A 20,864-nucleotide genomic window follows, 5' to 3' on the forward strand; every position below is an offset into this window, starting at 1 on the left:
GATTTTTTACATCTTTTTGTATTTGTCTTTATCTCTTTTGCAATGGTGAGCTGCAAAATTCCACAAGATCTAGCAAGGTGCAAGTTATCCCATGCCACGAAAGGGCTGAAAGCTTCTCCATTAGCAGGCTAAGCTCTGGCAGTCTGAGATGATTACATCATGATTGATGCATGAAGAGGACTGATGGGTTGAACAACCTTAAATTTGAAAGGATGAATACTGTTGATGAGCAAGGGCAACATTCACTCTTCAGAGGCAGTAAGGCAGGAGTGCTCCTCTTCCAGAGAGCTTCAATAGATCTCCCGGTGAGAACTATCATTGATTCTGTTGCCCAACTGGACTTCTGTGCTCTAGGATACAGGACAATATAGCTGTGAGCACACTCCCTAGTGCCACTCTTGCAATCCTGTCCACGAATCCCATAGATCACTACCAAAGTACAAACAGGAGTATCTCTGACTTGCTTCTAATGCTTCTGCCTCAGCAGATCTCTTGTGTCATTGCTCCAGCCCAATCCAGGCCAGTACACTTTTTCTCCATGCCGGTCATTATAGTGGAATGGGACTTGGGTCATGACTGAGTAGAAGCGATGTATGTTACAAAGGCTGTTCTATCTGTAAAGACAAGTTTGTGGCTATAAGCTGAGGGTGAACTCCTTTCTGTGACATCAGAAGTTCCCTTCTTAGTCCCAAACTGTACAAGTTACGAAAACTACTGTGACCAGTCTGGAGGGAAAGCAGTGCCCCCACAGTTCTGTTTCTGAGGTCTCAGACCCCATGGTGCATGTCTACTACAGCATGGTAGACCAGAAGTTTGCGGGAAGAGTGGCAGGTACAGAAATGATATTATTCCTGGCTTTGGTAGGTAGTCAGCAAATAAGGGATCAGGAGTTGGTGGTGGGTTCTGCAGGAGGGAGGGGAGAGTTGTTCTCTGTCACCTCTCTTGACATGCTCTGTGGTCTGATGGACCCTTATCCAAAGATGACATACCATTCAGCACCCAGAGGTATGGGCATAGAGGAAAACTTGTGCATAGGCAGGAATACCAGATAGCTGATGACAAGGTGGACATGAAGAGACAGCCCAGAACATTGTGCAGAGCCCCTTTAACATAGGAGCTCAGTTTTTCTTCAGTTTGGTCAAGGGTAGGACCAGGGTCACAGTAAACAACTGTAGGGACACATCTGCTGTGCTCAGGCCTCATTGGCTGCTCTAGTGGCTCCTTGAGCAGCAGAAGGCTCTGACCAAACTTCCTTTCAGTGCATGCTAAAAATCAACATGAGGGAGTGACATCCTTTTAGCAGCCTCCTTCGACTCTCACTGTTTAACAAAAACTCTCCTCCCTGCTATTCACCACTTGCCACCAGTCTTGATGCCCAGAAGCAGAAAGGTCAGTTTTTTCAAGGGGCCTGAATAACCCTAGGCTGGAGTAAAATCCCCAAATCTGCATAATGTAAATGTGACAAACAAAAGTACCAATTGTCTTGATCTACTGATTCACAACTGTTGCATCAAATTACTTGCTTAGATAGGGAGATATAAGTACAAGAACTGACAGGTCTCCTGCTGCAGTGGATGCATGAAATAGAGAAATAGATTTGTTGTGTGACGCATACAATTCCTTTAACTGCAAAATGTAGCTGCTACGAAAACCATCTGTAACTGTTGTTCTTCATAACACATTAAAAAGAGACTACCCTTATCCATTTATTTAAACAGAACGAAGACACAGATCTACACCTGTATCTTCTGCAAACACAAGCCAGAATGAAAGTCAATGCAGTTATGTGGATATACATCAATTGTCTCATTTCAGCAACCCTGCCAGGACCAGCTATAAATTATGGAAGGTCTTTTCTACAAACATGTTCGGAAGTGATCAAATCAATTTTTGTGCCAACATCAGGAAGAAATAGCGTGTGTGGATGAAGGAAAGTGAGGTCTGGCAGAGAGCACTGAAATGCCAGCTGTAATTACAAAAAGAAAAAAAAAATTCACATGCATTTCAGAGTTTAGTCACAGAGCTAAGTGTATCTTTAGTTTACAAGCTTCCCTATTATCAGGCTGTGCAACAGCGCCATGAAACTAACAGTCAAATATGAGCCTTAATCCTGACATAAATAACATTCCCACAGACAGTACTGGGAGATTTGTCAGAAAAGTACGTTCAGAACTTGACCTCTAAAAATGAATACAGTGTTGGTGGGTCCCTAATTATAATATCCTATTTAGCTACCACAGTAAGGCAAATGAAGCAGTAAAGTAAGTAAAAAGAAATCAGTTGCTGCCAGATGGCTCAGTCTTTGCAGCCATTACTCAGAAATAATATTTGCTCACACAAGAAGGCCCACAGCATTCACTGGAGTGCAACACAAGTATTACAGGAATTCAAGTTTCATGATAAATCTTTCTAAAAACAACTTGTGACAAAGAATCAATCTATTCTTCCAAGCACACAGTTTTTGGAGGTAAAGTGACTACTTTTTGCTAAAGTCATCATGGACAAGTTACTCGTTCCAGCAACTTTTAAGAGTCCGTGATTAATTTATGATTCAGGAAAACTTTAAGAGTCCTTTTAAACTAAAGTGCTGACTTGCATTCTGTATTTGAAGTAGTATTAGAATTGGTGCTTCCAACTCATCAACAACATCAGTCACTAAAAAACGAGTGTTCAGACAAATACTATTTCACCTACTGTGGAAAGATTTTTTATACTTTGTAAGCAGTTTCCTGACATAAGTGAAAGTTGTTATTTGGCTTTATGCTGGGAGTGCTCAAACCTGATTTGAAGTCCACTGACATCAGCAGGTATCTTTTTTCTGACTTCAGTAGCTTTCAGATTACTTCTAAAAGGGATTTGGACCACCCAAAGCAATTAGAAAATTCTTGCTGAGTTCAGCAGTTCTGGGACATAGCCCATAGTTCTAGACAGGTATCAAATTCTGCAAACAAAATCCACCACAGCTGTCAGAAAGAGACTTCAGCTGACTGACATTTCTCAGGTATTTCTTGGTTACTGGCTCAAGTCTTCAATTAGACCTGTATATGACATTCTGTCAGTTACATCTTTGAAATCTGTTATTTCAAAACTATTTTTTCTTAAATTACCAGGCATTAAAATGAAAGAAAGAAAGGTACAATGGAAAGTACAATCTCAGAACCCTACATTCAGAAAATGAAAAGGGAAGCACAAAGGAGTTAAAGTGTCTGTTCTCTTCAGCACTGGGGGAAGGTGGGTCATGATACTTCTTCCACAGAAGCTGGCAAAATAACAGCTCCTGAGAAAGAGAACTATTTCTGGCTATTTGGCTTCTCAGTTGCAAAATGAGTTTATTTCCTATGTAGCAGAAGGTCCTTCCTTATTATTTCCAAAAGATGAATAGGAGAGTCTGTTCATCCCAAGTTCTGCTTCTCTTTCCTATTTGTTCTGAGATATGCCAAGTAACACAAACACTTTTTGCAAGACAAGGTTATGGAATAAGATAAAGGTCCAGTGATCCATAGGTCCACTCTCACCCCAGGAGAGAAAGATGTGATTCTAAATAGTGTTATCTCCTGCATTTGATATGTGTAAGAACAACAGAGTTGAAAAAGGCTTTGTAAAATGGCCTGAGACTCCTGGGAAGATTATTGCTGAATATAATAATACTGAAAACAATATAATAATCTATGACCTGCTTTCTAAAACAGAATTTTGGGATGAAAAGCTCTACTGGAAGTGTTTGTCTCATGTCCCTGCCATTTGCATGTACAGACTGCAGCTGTTGGTATGTCCCCTGGGGAGGGTTGCTTCAGATTCAGAATTAAGCTGCTTCTGATGGCAAAGTAAGTAACACATTACCACGAAGATCTGAACTGAGACCTCCTTGGTAAAATACACTAATAATTCTGATACTGTGTGGAGCATGTATTGAATATACTTCCAAAACATCTTCATGAGGGGTTCATGAAACTTTCTAAGCACAGACAGAAATATTGAAGAATGGGATTCTTCCTGACATATTGTTGACTACTATCTGCTATATCTTACACTTTATTTAAAAAAAAATAAAAAATCAGAGGCTTCAAATATTACTCATGAAACCACATTAATAAAGGCCATAGAGAAATCCACAGCACTTCTATCACAGATGCTTTCTGAGGTTCTGTTGTTACTTAGGCCAAAGAAACTAAAGCCAAGGAGTCAAAGTAACTATAATTAATTAAGAAAGCATACACTCTTAGCAAAGCTTTATTATCCCATTTGTCCCAGAAAATTAATTATGTGCATTTGATGGAACTGTAACCACAGAGCTGTCATTCCATGAGCAGTAAAAGAAAACAGAGCAACTGACAAACGCAGCAGTTTTAGTTATGACAAATTAAAGGCAGTTTTCTTTCTCATTATGTTTAAATATACAAACTACTGTACAATAAACTAGAGTTTTAGACACAATGTCACAATGCTTCTCTTTTAAGGAAAACTATACAATTCAGCACCATTATAAAAGGAAAGAACAAATCCTGTTCTCTTCAGTGAGATGTGAATATCAAAATGTAATTGAAGTATTACTGGCTGAATTCATTCAAACAAAATGCAACTCATTAGACACAAGAATCTCAGTGTAGTAGAATGGCTGCATACTTGAAACAGAAATAGATAGGAAATGCAAAAAATACCACCCAGATGCTTGTTTAGCTCTATTTCCCATCAGGTATTTTATTTTCTTGTTTAGAGTTGAACTTACAGCATAACACTACAATTAGGCCCCAACGGAGATTCCACAGTAGTGCAGTCAGAACTCAGCAGCACTGCATTTTGTCCTGATGCCTATATGATTCCTAGAGGAAGATATTTTATTTACACAGCTGTGATGTGTTTTATAAACAGGTTGATCCTGATTTTCTGAAAGTTCATGGAGAATTATTGTAAAGAAGAAAAAAAAAAAAGAAAAGCAGATACAAGTTCGCAAGTGTTTGACTTCTTGCCATATTTACAAATACGACCACAAACTACTGCTTTTGTCTAGTTTCTCTGGAAAGGGCACAGGGCTTTTTAAGGACAAGCAGCCCAACAGGTTCCTATCTGGATATTGCTGCACCAACCCCTGTCACTGCTTTTTAGCCCCAAAGTAATATCAACAGTCCCAAAACAGTATGGCTAGTCCCTGCTACCAGATTAATATAACTACCAAGTGGGAAAGCAGAATTTTAATCTCAAGTAGCATTTGTTTTCTGCAGATAACCACATTCTTTACCAATGATGCTTTCTCTTCATCAGGCCTTATCAATAATGTTACATTAAACTTACCTCACAACAGCTTATGCACAAATGATGATCTGATCTAACAAAATCCCCAGTCATGTCTGTTTAGCATATTGCATCAGAGAAAAGTTTTAACTCCATCTTTTAGCTGAAGGTCTTTCGGACTGCTGAGTCACACATGATTAATCCTAACAATATTTTAATTTCCTTCATGATTAGGTGACTAATGATTTGAAATGAGATTGGGTGTTCTAAACTGAATGAGAATTAGTATTTTTGTTCTTTGATGAATTAATTATAATTAATTTATGAAGTGGCACTCTCTAGGGGCCTGACTTTGTAGTGCTTACTGATGAGGCTGAATTCACATTGAAACCAATGAGCAATTTTCCTCAATAAGCATTGAAGGAGCTGGCCTAGGTCTTAAAAGTTGTAACTAGTGCTAGCTTCTGAGCCACTCTTAGGACTACAATTATGAACACTCCAGAGCTATAACCCTAAAAATACATTTTGCTAATAACTACAGTAGAATATCTGAGTAACGTGTACAATGAGTTATGTCTTTCCATGAACATAGCATTTCAATAGCAAAAGAAAGAAAAAAACAAACAAACCTGGAGTTGGAAGTACATGGGCAGTATACTCCTAAACTCCTGTCCACCAAAACAACTGTGGATCCCCTGTGCAGAAGCAATTCAATTATCTCCATAACAACCATTCCTCAATCTTTTTCTTGTGATTTCTCAGATTCAAGTTTAAGAAGCTGGCTGCTTTTGATGGTCTAGGAAGGGATTGAAAGTCATACCAATGCAGTGTTTTGGTGTCTTCTTAATTGATTGCTTCCTATTATTAAATAAAGCTATTTGGTTTTATTAGAGCAGATGGATAAATGCTATTTTTTCCATTAATATAATTAAAAAATCTTTAGTTTTGTTCTTGCAGTGAAATATTTTGTGACTTTTTCTTTTTTATGGGTTTTTGTTTTTATCAAGGTATTGGCTTTTCAAGATCCTCTTCTTTATAGACTTTTCTATGAAAAAGCAAGTCTCTCAAGAATGAACATGTTATAGAACCATTTTGCTGAGATAATGCCATATTGCTTTTTGCAGTTTGTCAAGTACTTTCGATGAGAAAGATGCTAAACAAAAGTGTTTGTGCGTCTAACACTCCAATTTGAAAACAACTCTAAAAGGCAGTTTATCAAATATTAGTGTATCTTCATTTTTTAACCAGCTGTTGTATTAAAACTGCACATGAGTTATAACACCTGTCATTTTCTGATGTCACTAGGTTGCTATGTAAGGGTTTGAATCAACTTTTCTCCACTGGCATCAGCAGGTGTTGAATCAACCATGCAGCCTTAGTCTTTTAAGAGCTGAGGTTCGGTAGACTAAGAATGACCCCTAATGACTGAATGCAACTTTGGATTGAGTTTCAAAGATTTAAGGGATTTCAGCTTACAAAGTATTTTGCAGGGAGAGAAACAGGGTTTGCACTGACATTTCATAAATGTATCTCAAGGAGTTAATATCTGTTAATTCTTTGCAAAAAGCAATTGCTTCAATTACCTCAAAAAAAAAAAAAAAGGAAACAGAGGTTATCTCCCTGTTGAGCTGACATGGGGAAGCACCTGCAGCTGGAAAAAACTAATTTCCTGAACTGTCAATATTTTGAGTAAAATTAAGCACCTTCTAGAAGCTTTTGTGAAAAATGAACATTATTCCTGGTCTTCATTATGTAGTCAAGTGTTTCTCCATTGTTTTCAGAAAAATACAGTTATTACTGTTATTTTGTTCAGAAACACTCATATATTGCATAGTAGTACATGGCTGTGCAACCACTGCTAAGGTAATAATTTTATGATGATAAATAAAAACCTTACAGTCTCAAAACCAATGGTACATTTAAAAGATATATTCTTATACTCCGTGACAAAAATAATTTTATATTATGACATCAAAAATATAATCTGGAAAACCCTGTGGGATATATTAGAAAATCACAAAGATCAGTCCACAAAGGACTCAGTTTTGTTACATCACTTCCACCTTTTTGGAGCAGCATAACTTCAGCCCACTCTCTAAAGACATGACCAAATTCTTTATCTGGATTTTGCTGATTGCCACCTTGCCAAAAGAAATGCATATACAGAAAAAAAATCTTTCTTTGTCTGTTTCCTTGTGGAAGAAAGGGATTTATTTTTATGCTCTCTTCCCGAACAGATCAGAGACTATGCCCAAGTAAAACATGTTATCAGGGAGCAAAGTCTGGTTAAATAAACAGCTTAAAGCCAGATTTCACTAGTTTTGTATGGTAAATTAGCAGTACCATTTTCTGTCTGAAGCCAGTAGCACTTGCACAAAGGGACCCTGATCAGTAAGTCCTTAAGAGTTTAGGAAATCCACAAGTTCTGTAAGCTCAGCTTGGGGTGCCTACATTAACCATGAATCCCCATCCTCCAACCACACCACCAAAGAACTCACGCAGAGAATGAAACACAGCAATGAAGACACCAGAGTTCACCTTTCCTACGTATGCTGATCTCTCCCAATGTTTATTCTGAATGAATTAGGAACTCCAGTGGTGAGTCTGCTATCTCACTGCAGCTGAAGATTAATTCAGTCGAACTTTATTTACCATCCAGTTCCCAACAGCAACGGGACTTTGCTGGCTGGTTTCTCCATGCTAACATAATCTTGCAGTCCACTACAACTGAAAAATGCCACTTGCCTAGAGCAGCTTGTCTTGCAAATGTGGTAATACCGGCCTGGCTGTGACACAGGACTGAGCTGAGACCTCAGGAACCAGATGCAAAATTTTCTACAGCAGACTGTAATGATTCACACACTCTGTAAACTAGACCACAAATTCAGAAGATGGTAACACGTCCTCCCATAAAAAAAAAAAAAAATTGTCCAGAGTACCTGTGGCATACCAATGAACCCCAGACAAGCCCCCATTGATGGGAATGGCAGTTTTCTTGGCCAACACACCAGGCATTGAACCAGGTGTAGTCAACACCAAGAATATAAAGACCAGTTTAAAGACAAATCCTCAGTACTAAATGGTGTAAAAAATACCACCTGGCACAGGGTGAGCTCTGCAAACACCCTTGCCAGAAAGGCTTTAAGAAACTCTGAAGATGGTCCTACTTAGATGCAATATAGATTAAGGAAGCTTATTCCACGCCTACAGTTTCCCTCTAAAAAATGTTATTGTACGTTCTGACACAAGATGAAAGCAGGTCTCTTTTATCTGGAAGTATCCTTTGCTTGGATTTCATGTGATTTATATATTATTCTTAGTATTGACATTTAAAATCTACAGTGAGAGTTGTGTTTTAATATTCCAGGCATTCAGGGAATAGGTATCAGGCTCCCTAATCCAAATGTTAATTTGGTTTTCTGAAGAGCATTGGGATGAATTCTGATCAATGCTTCTCCATTAGCTTCTGAGCTGAGTTTTAATACCATATGCGAAGATGAAAGAGCTGATCAAATGCAGAAATTACCAGCTGATTTAGAAGGTCAGTATTACAATGGGTAAGTTGTCTAAGATTAGATTTCCATTTTCAACCTTATGTTGGCCTGCAAGATCAGATCTCAGTCCAAGCATGAATAATGTGTATTCTCCCAGAAGACTCTGTTCCATTTGTTGAGTTAAGCTGGCTGAACAGTAGCATTTCTGATTTGTGAAAAAGTTTTCTGGGGAAGCAGGGAGGGTTATTTGGTTTTACTCTGAATCAAAATACAAAATGTAATTTTTTACTTTTCTTAATTTCCCACGAATTGGAAACTGAGACAATATTTCATACCGACAATCCCAGCACATGAAACTTCCTCCAGGAAATAACCTCAGTGCACTCAGCAGCTGCTTAGTAAAATTGATATTCCTGGTAATTTCACGCTTTCTAACCACCCACCTTGGTTTCCCCAGCAGCTGCAGGGTCTCCCCAGTCCTGTGACCCGCACAGCCAGCCTGGCTCCACAGCCCTCAGCCTTGCCTCCCCACTCCTGTCCCAGCAGCTCCACCTGCCTAAACTTTCAGCTCTCCGCTCTAGAGAAAAAAGACAGGGAGCCCTGAGACGTGCCATTTCTCTTGGGAGTCCTGGTCAACCACTGCTGGGTCAGGACATCCAGTGCATTTGGTTGAAAGTTTATTTAACATTTGTGTTCACAGGGAAACATTTTTGATTCAGTGAAAAAGCATTAGTTCTCAGGTCTCTGGCATGCACAGGTCATTCCTACTGAAAATACAAAATATGAGAAACCGTAATGGCAGGTAGACCTCCTACAAAAGCTCTCTAACTTTTACGCTCTCTGTCTCAACATGACCTCATTTGCCCTGAAGACAGAGATCTATACGGACATTGAGAAGAGAAATGGATCTTCCTCAGTATTGTTGCCTTAGCAGTGAAACAGACTTCCACTAAAGGCAATGAATCTTCTGTGGAGGATTACAGGTATGATTTATTCCAGCATGAAAAAAAATCTGCTTTTAATAAATTAATGAAAAAAATCTTGTCATTGTAATCCTTGACTTAAGACTGTTGTATTTAAGATAGTTCGGATTACACACTTAAAAACATGAATTTATGTATACACATTGGAAAATGATACTACAACTGTTCTTTTCTAAAGTGCAGCCTATAGGAACAGAAAACTACTAATGAAACTTCTGCATGAGCATAATGCAAAATACAGCACATACAAGATACTGAGATCATATTTATACTACTAATCTACTAATCAGAACATACTATTCTATACTACTGATCTGAAAATGTCAAGAAGAGTTCCATGGCTCTAAGGCAGGCAACAACCAGCATACATACTATTAAACTGTCTTCTCTTTCAAAACAAGGTATCCACACCCCAGCTGCTATTGTGCACATCCCTGGCCCATGCAAGTTCTCAAATTGCATCCAGTGATCCTTGGGACAGGTCTAAATTGGCTGAGGCCAAGAGTGAGCCACAAGTTGTTCCAACAGTTCTGAAGGAAGATGATGCTTCAGAAGAGCATAGTCTGAGATATAGCCATCCTTAAAAAGCCTTAAAAGCTCTGAGCTACTAAACTGTCGGAACCATGCAAATTTGAGTCAAGTATGCAATCTTTTCATCATATCAGAAAGCCACTGGAGTGTGGTATGTATAATCTGGGTGGCTTACTAATGAGGATGAGCCAAATAAAAGCCTTGTTTAAGTACAGCATGACTAGAGGCCTTAATTTCAGTCTTTGAAGATTCTTCTACATCCTAAGAGCAATTACACACAAAATACTAGATGCATGTTAGAATAACAGTGGATCATGAATTTGTCTCCAAGTTTTTTCCAAGGGAAAATTATTATTTCATCAAAATGTTTTCCTTTTCCATTGGGAAATGCCATGAATTCATTAGGAAAATCTAAATACCTTTTCTGTGGGGACACGGGGGAAAAGAAGTATCATATTATTTCTGCTGTTAAACAAAAATGACACATTTTTATTCTGATTCCTGTGACAATTTTCTGTGGCTGCCTGAGCTGCTGTAGTCTCACTTGAATTGAATTCAGATTCTGCCAGTCCATATTTTCCTCTACAAGTTAATACAATTCAACAAACCACTCAAAAATTTTCTTTGGGAATATCAAAGTGCTTTGCCTACTCTTGACATTTCTTATTCAAGAACCTTTTGAACTTTTTATTCTCTATAAAGTTCTGGGTATATTCAAAATTAACAAAATTTTCCACTATGAAAATTGATTACTGAATTGCTTTCTGACCTCATTTTTCTCATCTGTCTCATGAAACCTTCTCAAAACTACTGATTCTATTATGATACTTCAGAAAAGTAAACAATAGAGTTTATGTTTTTGGCACAAGTGATATTTCTCTTTTGATAATACCAATACCAATATTAAATTATATTGCCTATAATTAGTACAGAAGGTTTTTAGAATTTTCCCCTGCAACGCACAGATCATTAGAAGGACAGGCAAGAAGGCATCAGAATGGACAAAAGTGATCAAATTTTATTCACAGAACTTCCAACAGTCTATTGAGTATATGGTCACAAGTCTCCTTTCACCACAAGAAATAACTAACTGGCTTAATATAATAAATGATCTGTGTAAACTGATAAAGCAAGTCAAGAAGACAATCTAAATTATGTTACTTGTAATCCCAAACAGATATGCTGGCATCCAGTTTATTCACTTACATCTATATAAGCACACAGATGTCATATAGAAGACAAATTAATGAACTCTGCACATTTATCTAGTCATTAATGATAACTTTTAGACTTCTATTGAGCCCTATGGCATATGCAATTAATGAAAGCATTTTTTTCTGTGCAGTTTTATAAGGACACAAGCACGAACCTGCACAGAAGCCTTTTTGTCTATGCTGTCCGTGATATATATATAATATATATATAATATATATATATATATAGGCGGAAAGTAAAATATTTTACCATAGTAAATTCATGACTTTGTAATTAAGCTGTGTTCATTTCCCTGATACTACTATGTACAATGTAAATCTTTTGCCCTACTTGCGAAGTCTTTTAGTATTCTTGTCAGAGCAACATATGCAATTGCATAATAAAACCCATGACTATAATGAGGGACAGAAGCTTTACACTAGTAACACTCATTGGAAAAAATTGAGCCACAGGGTCTCTTTTTTACTCCAACAATATTATGCTCAGTACAAAGTTTCAAAGGCTTTGTAATGCACTGCGTTGAGAATCTTCTTAAAACTGGGCTGAGTTAGACACACTCCATCCATTAATTTTGCCTTCCTGTTCATCTTCTCCTCGTACAGCATTTGTACAGCAGATGTACTGCATTGAAACTCAAGAAGTTCTTTTTGTATATCTGTGTATCAACTCAACTGCAAAGCAGTTAATTATTTTCTAGAGAGAATAACAAGAATTTGGTCACAATAAAAGGCACATCTAATATTTTCAGTGTGCAGTTGTCTTAATGGTAAAATTTTAAGTCTTCAAACACAAAGCTTCTTTCCACTTAACCTGAGAAATAATTAAGATTCTTTTTTTATATTTTTGTATTTTTTTTGCTGGTGTCATAGGGTTTTATTTCTCAACCCACTGCAAAGAGACCTTGCTCTTTTGAAAAAATAACTGTAGTTCATCTTGAAAAAAAGATACTTGTCCACTTCTCCTATGAAAAGCAGCTGAAACTTTGCACATTTGTGCATTTGCCCCAGCTGGTTTCCTTTACATGTGTGGGGCTGTGGCATAGGGTTGGAGTTTTCATTTTAAAAACTGCCTTTATTTCATACATCACTTCTATATTCTCACAAAGAACAAGTAGCCCAAGTTTGAGAAAAGTTTAAAGCTACTTGCTGACTGCTACAAACGAGCATAGTTAGGTGCCAGCCAACACTCCTCTCCACACTCTGGAGAAAAATCTGTTTCAGGCCCAAAAATTCGTTCAGAGAGATTAGTCTTGCCATCATATAAGCAGACTCAGTTTCCTCAGTTGGCTGGGGGACCTTCAATATCATGAGAGTGCAAATCACTCTATACAGTTGACTTGCAGCCGTTTACTTGTAAGGTAAGGGAATTTTCTGTTTTCCAGACCTCCAAGAAATACATTGGATTAAAATAAAATGTGCTGCTTCCTTATACTTGTTTATTTTTGTGCTAGCAATATAGTAAAGTACATTGCTGAACTCCATGCGATTTAGCTTCCACACAGCTAAATTAAAAGCAGAGATTAGGGGACAACTGGCATTATGAACCATTTCTGCTCTCTGACAGACATGCATGTGCTAATTCTGGTGACAATAAGACCTAGAGAAGGTTCAGGAAACAACCAAGGCTGTGTAAAGCTGAGTACACAAAGCTAACCATATAACCCAATTTTAGCAGAATATGCAGTCATATTTCAAGCTTGTATTATTGCACATTAAAGCTAAAGAGCGTATCAACTTCTATCTAGTGATCATAATTTTATTTCCAAGTGCTTCTCCCCATTTGAAATCTGCAATTCAATGCAATCAATTTCACTTCTGTTAAACACTTTAATGTGATCTAATAAAAACATGCAATTGATATTCTAATTCTGTTGTATTGAAACTAGTGCTGTATTATGAACACATATGACAAATATAGCAAGCACTATAGCAGATCCGTAGAAGTTTCTTCTTCAGTTGTTTATGAGACATAATACCAGTCCATATGGCACATTTAATTTCAAAGTGTTATAATGTACTTCAGAAACTACATCTTTAAATACCAAATCACCTTAATTTCTATCTACTGTTTTTGAGATGCATCAAGTTAGTCTTTTAACACTTTATGGCAGTTTGAAACCATAATTTAAGGACCAGGTTTGCAAATATTTTTTGCACAGACTTCAACTGGGCACACTTAGTCACATGAAAGATTTCACTGTGCCAAGATCTAAGAAAGCAGAGAAAGATTCACATTTTATTGAAAATGCAAAGAGAAAAAAAAAGATATAGAGGTATGATGCAATTACAAGAGATAGCTTCTATCATTTTTCATAAAATATTTTCTGAGAAAGTCTCAAAAATTTTCTGCCTTCAGTTGGCAGGATCAGAGAATGCCAGGAAGAGGAAAAAACATTTTTCAAGTTTTCTTTATGTGTTAACTTGTTGCGAATTATTTTTAGACAGCATAGTTACCAACAATAATCTCGTAAAAAAAACAAACAGAAAAACTAAGTGGTATCCTTAATTACCACTGACTAATTGTAAGAATCTAATTTTTGGCTGCTGTCTGCATTTAGCCATCACAGATCCCTGCAGTACTCATTCAGTACAAAGATTACAGCCTAAGGAGCCACCTACTATACTCTTGTATTCTTTGCTGATTTTCCATAGTGATTTCAATAATTCTGTTCTAAATAAACCTGTGAAATTTGATGAAATCACCATCTGACACATCAGGTGTCAAATCAGCTCAGCACTTTACCTTCTCAGGCTTGTCTTGAGATGTAACTTTCATTAATGGCAGAGGCATTTCTGCTTGTAAACAGGAGAAAACTTGAAGAAACATGGGGCACTACAGTGCCCAAAGGAAAACTGAACCAATGTATACTTGTCACTTAATGCATTTGGAAGTGTCCCTGTGTGTTTCAAGATTCCTTAGCATCTAGAGCTTGACTCCTACTCTGATTTTCGAAAAAATTTTCTGATGCACACTTTTATACTTGGAAACAATGAAAGGTCATGCAAACTCCAAACAGAAATAGATTTAGAGTTGGTTTTATTGGTTTGGATTTTTCAGGCAGATCACTGAATTCAAAGCAAAGATATTTTGCATTACATTTTCAAACATGAAAGATTAATGGATTAGCATTGATGAAATATTGCAACACACAAGACATCATTACTGGTCTTCCGGCTGATACTTCTCTCCCTTATGTGTACTGCTACTAGCACTGATTTAATCAATTTTTCTTCTGAATTAAGGTCAGATCAATTATCTCACAGTAAGCCAAGCTTATTTGTGAATCAATTACCGCCTATGTGGGTTTTGTGCCATTATTTTTCCAATCTTTCTTGATAAATGAGAAGCTATTAAACTTGGACAAATATTTTTACAAATCAGTTCGTAGGCAGGCAACAATAACAATATTGAAAGATTTCCACAGAAATAAGCTCATTGCCTCTGGCTGTTTGTGGTGAAATAGTTCTAAGTGAGTTTTGCATACGTGTTGCCAATCTGGCAAATATCATTGCAGAAAATGTAATTCATAGATAAATGCGGCACAAAGTATGGGAGTTTGCATTCTGAACTGCTCAGTTGTATTGTTAACTTAGACCTTGAGTAATTCCTGATCACTAGTCAATAATGAAATCAATCTTTTCTTCTCAGAATTATCCACTTTGGGTACAGTAGAGTGTTATTAAGGGCTTGCCTGATCCACTGCAGCTGTTGGTCTTAGTGGTGTTTTCAGCTGAAGGACAATTATATCCTGAGGGCGTGACCAAATATGAGAAAAAGCTGGGGGACATTTACAAAGACATAAAATAGAAAAAAAAACAGTAAGCTACTGTGTCACCAAACATCAATCCAATAACCACAAACTTATCTAGGGGATCACCAAATACAGATATGTTTCTAAAGAAATAGCAGTCAAGCAGAGGGCATAAAAGGAAAAAATGTTGTGAGAAAAAAAAGATACGGTATTGCATCCATAACAGTTGCTACTGCCTACATAATTCTCTTTTCCTGTCAGTTTATCCAGCGCAGGCACCTATTGCAATCCCTATCAATACTCACCCTCCAGAATTTAGCTGCCTGGAGATTTTTTTTTTTTTTTGCTTTGACACATCTTAAAGACCCATACTTATTCACTCCATTCTCCTTCAACTTCAATGACTCATAATTCTTTCCTGGATCCCTTTCAAAATTACTTATCTTACTTCAAACTTTCCATGTACTTGCTCCAGTCTATCTTCTGTATCTCTTCTACATTTTCTCTTTTAGTATTAGGATTTCTATCAAACTCATGTTTGCTAGTATCTAGTTGCTAGATCTCTGCCATGTCTTTTCTATTCATATTAGCTGATGCTGTGTCAAATCCCTGCTTAGTTCATCCTACTGTCTCTTTTTCTCCTCTCTTGTCTCTTGGCTTTACTCACACTTCTGTTTTCAAAGTTTATCTATAAAAACCTTTTCCTTCCTGATTACAGTTCCTAATTTCACCCAGTGCCTGCTCTAATGTCTTAATTAGCTCTGTAACGACATAATTAAACTATCACATTTTCTGAAACATCTGGAAAGAAAGAAGCACTCCAAATAAACCTGTAGAATTACTGAATAGATCACTATTAACTACTTCCTAACTAGCTCTGTTTCTGTCAACATTTACTATGTATTTCTCTTGGTTTTGCTGATAAATCTTCTGGGATGGAAACAGCATTTTGGTTGGGTTCTTAAAACTCCCTGAAGAGTAGTTTCCAACTACTCTGAGACAGACAACAGTACAATTTAAAGAGAGTGTAATAATACAGAGGGATAAAAGTTTCCTGTAAAATTTGACATCATTAAAAAGGCACTGAGATGCTTCAAAAACTGTTCTTTCTTCAAAATGGACCTCTGGTTTCCTAAATCCGTGATGTGTTAGTCCCACAGAACACTTATGAGCACAGCAATAAAGGGCACCAGTTACTGGAAAGAAAAACTTCCCTACATGGCCTTCTTTAGGTATATGCTGGCAGTGCACACTTCTCAGCTAAACCTAAGAGCTAAGTCTAACATGCAAAGATTTGAAACATCCCTGGGGAACCATGGGGGTTTCTACATCAGCACAGCTCTCCAGGTTTGTACATTAGCCTGTGACAGATGCACTAACTAGGCTGCCAAGTTGTTAAGCAATTGCTACAGACCTTGAGTTATGATTACAGGCAGTCCTTGTTACCAGACACCTACTGCTTTAACATCAACAATGAAGATGAGTCATTAAAGGAACTTCAGAGCATCAGTGAACAGGTGCTAAGACAAATAGGTCTATCTGCTGTGAAGGTGTATGCTGTGGCATGTAAGAGAGCACTGCTCCAGGGCGTTCTTTGCATTATTCTCTCTTTCTTCCCAATGTCTGTCTCAAATATTGAAACTCCACTCCTGTTGCAAGCTTGAAGGGAGAAGGAATTCTATTCTTCTACTTTCCTCCAGCACCTTGCTGATTTTAGATGATTCTATCGGTCTATCCAAGTCTGAAACTCTCGTTTTTTGGAGTCTTTCCTCTGACCATATTAAAACAGCTCCTCTGTGCTTTTTCTGAACAACAGCAGCGGTTTTATAGATTGTCATGAAGCCATCATATGAATTTCAGTCTGATACAACCTGGGAAAGTTTCAGTTGGCAGCAGATAAGCTGACATGGTCTTGTCTGCAGATGCAGAAAGATGACTGCAGTTCACAGTTGGTTAGAAGATTATCCTTTTAATCCTCAGACACAATAATTTAACAGGTACTGCTTTTCGACACTTCTACCAGAGAAAGTTTCCCCATAGTCTTCCTGTAAAAGGGATTTTCCTAGCCCTGGAAGTATTCTTTCACTTTCAATATTCACCAGCAATAATCCACCATCTTTTTTCACTTCTGTCTCTCTAAAGACAGATAGCCCCAGGCAGAGTAGATAAGGATGGAAGAAGTTGTAGACATAGACTCTTTGACTGTTCTATATGTGAGAAGCACAACACTGAGCAAGCACACATGAAAAACATTAAAAGAGCTGTATGTCCTTTAAAACAACATCCTTGACTCAATTTGGGGTTAAATATACATTAAGAATAAATATTCACTTAAACAACAGAAGGAATTAAAATAGGTCAGTATCTCTACCTCACTTCTTGAAACTTTACTTCTTCGAATTACCTTACTATCTTACTAACTTCACTGCATAAATGATTTGTTACAGTCAGTACTAGGACTTGGAGACACAGTTTGATCTGCTGCAAATAACCAAAGGACAGTATGGCATCTTTATGCCCATGGTAATTCACAAACTTCCCAGCAGTCAGCTGGAGAAAAATGCTTCAAAAAATCAGTCTATGTTCCACTTGATGCAGATCTGTCAATCCTATTCTGTGCAGAGGGCTTCAGAACTAGTGAGCCTTACCCAGCTGCCAAGTATGTTTATTTCAGATCCTGTATTACTACACAGTGGCTGTGATTTTTGGGGTTGTTTCCAGCAATGATGAACTGGAGCAGAGTTCTGCCACTTTTCCTCTCCAAGGTAGGTGAACCTGCAGGCAGACCAGGAGGTGGCTGCTCAATTAGAAGAACAGATGTCCGGAAATGCTTTCTCAGGCAGAGCAGAGACTTCCCTGACTGCTCAGTATCGGATCCACTACACTTTCCCAAACACATTAAGCACATTTGTTTTCCACCTGCAGTCAGTCTGTGTATTATCTGTGTGCTTTCAGATACGGTACAGGTTTAACTGAATAGACAGCTGGTACCTGATACTGGTACCCTGTGCCAAAGGAAGGATGTGCCTATTCAAACTACATCCAATGACAACATTCATATTTAGAATTATGTGCAAACACATAGGCAGACATGGGTTTGAAAAAACACCCATTTCTCCTACTACTGTCAGCATTATTTCTTAGGAAGAAAAAACCAAACACATTTCAAAAATGAACAAGCTGTAATAGAGGTAAATTAAATGCAGTCAGTGATTTGCCACAGTGGCTCAAATGTAAACATGATGTCCTAATCATCACATTTCAAAAAGGAGTCCTGAAGTTACACCAGAGCCTGAAGTTAGAAAGCACAGAAGTGGTGTCAGTAGGTTTCAGTAAAGCTGTGTCTTGGTCTAAACTCCCTCAGAAACTCACTCTGAACCAAAGAGGGTAAACACATTCTCCTCGTCTCTTCCAGTTAGATTCTCAAACACAGATTTTATCGAAGCTTAGGAATTACAAATTTGAGAGTTTTGACTTAAAGTACTTGCACAAAAAGAACTTCTGCATGTGCCAATTCTGTGATAATCAATTTAAATTCCACAGAAAAATGCTTTAAGAAAAATATATGAAGAGATACTAGCACTGTGTTAAAGGGATGCCACCTACTGGGCATCTCATCAACTTCCTGTAAAAGACCTGAAGAGGTAAATAAGCAGGTCTGAGAAAACTCAAAAAGCCTGCTTCACAGGAAAGCTCCCAAAAATTGAAAAACAAACAAACAAACAAACAACAGCACTCTGTGCTTCTTAAGCTAAGGGTTTCCCAAAACCCTGTGGTTTTCTCTCTTTTCTGTTAGCTTTCTCATCCATCCTTTTTTCTCTTGTAATAGCAGCAGCAGCAACAGCCATATTTCATGAACATTTATTCTTTGTATTTTCCTCTTAACTCTTCCCATCTTGGTGCCTATATTTCCGCTGAGAAGGTTGCATCTAACAATCTGTTTACCAGTTATTTCCATTTTCCTCACTTCGGCTAACAGGCACTGTCCAGACTTCCCACAGAAACAATTAAAAGATGCAATATATGCACACACATGCGGAGATAACACAAGCAAATACAATGGTATTGATATTACGCTTTAGGGGAAAATTGGACTGAGCTTTAGGGTCTCCTGCATATGTGGCCAAAAATAAAAGTTGAAAAGGAGGTTTCAGCTTTGAATTTATATTTCCTAGTTTTGTGAGATTATCTCAGCCCTGTTACTTTATTGTGCTGCCACTACATTCTATTTATATTATTGTTTTTGCTTTTTGTGACCACTTATACTATTCCAGCAGATTTAAAAGACTTTGAAACAAACATTGATTCCATTTATACCATCTCCAGCTTCCTTTTCACTGAGATATTAATGCAATAGGGTATTAATTGTATAAGCAGACTTTAATTCTTTGCAATAGAGTTTATTCTCATTTTCAATGTGATCACTCTTCACTATACTGACAGTACAAAGTAATTCATTTGAATCAACTATTTTCAAGTAAGAATTAAGGCTTTAATATAATAATAGTGTGATGTACAGCAGGTCATGGTTGGTTTGCATAGTTTTAAAACCAGCATCATTATGCCTACTAAAGGTGTTTTCTTTTATGTAATTGAAAGAAGCATTTGTGCAATAACTGATGTAGCAGCAGCACAGGTATGCTTTTCATCCATCAGCATACAGTTTCTTCCTCTCAGCCACACCAGAATGAGCCTACTCACATTGTTGTAACTCCCCACTCCATGGGAACTCCGTTATTTTTTAACATGTCAGTTCTATTACCACAGCACAATAGTTTGTGCTCAGCCAGCACGATAGTGTCAGCAAGTCCACTCTTTAAATCCATGCTCACAGAGCTATCATGCCCATGACTGTCAAAAGAAACAATCATCACATCACAAAAATCTCAGAGCATGCCTGCTCAGTGGTGGGAAGGGACAACTTTCCATGGGAACAACTCCCCATGAAGACAACTGTCCATGAGGAGCCATTAAAGTTAGGCTTAGGGTTAGAGTTGTGCCCATGAAGAGCTGTCCCTGGATAGAGTGGGCAAATCTACATGTCTCTGATACTGGCACTGAGGCAACCTGAGGCAGTGAGCAGGGAGCAAAGACACAGTCTTCTGTGTTCAGAGCTTCACTGGACTGGCAACACCACTTCTGGCCCCTCCCAGACCAGAGCTAACCAGCAGAGTTTGTTGCAGCACTGCTGCAACAGGCATATCCCTGTTCCATGTGTCTGCCAGGCCAGAAAAAGCAGAAAGGGTTGCTGGCATGCAGCTTCCCTGGATTACAGTTTCTGAGGCCACCACACAGCTTCAGTGCTGGGAGCACCCGAGATCAGCCAAGTCTCCCCATTAGACACTAAGGAGATTAATTTTGTTTCATGCATTTTTACTGCATTTTACCTCTCTATTTCCAGGCATAAAAGGACAGATGCTCTGATTGAAGTCTGCAGAAATGATGGGAATAAAAATGCAAAAGAGAGGGGTTTTTGATTACTAGCCACCTAGACTGGCTCTAAACAGGATAGTGAAACAAAATCTGTAAGTGGGTGAGACAGTAACCTTGTTTCAGAGTGATGGGAATTTGCCTTATGCACACACGTTACGTTTTAAGAGTTTATCTCCTAGTTGCACAAAACCCTTATCCTACCTACTTCTGTGTGATCACTAGATTTTC

Source organism: Phaenicophaeus curvirostris, chromosome 6 (genome assembly GCF_032191515.1).
Source record: "Phaenicophaeus curvirostris isolate KB17595 chromosome 6, BPBGC_Pcur_1.0, whole genome shotgun sequence".
NCBI classification, from domain to species: Eukaryota; Metazoa; Chordata; class Aves; order Cuculiformes; family Cuculidae; genus Phaenicophaeus; species Phaenicophaeus curvirostris.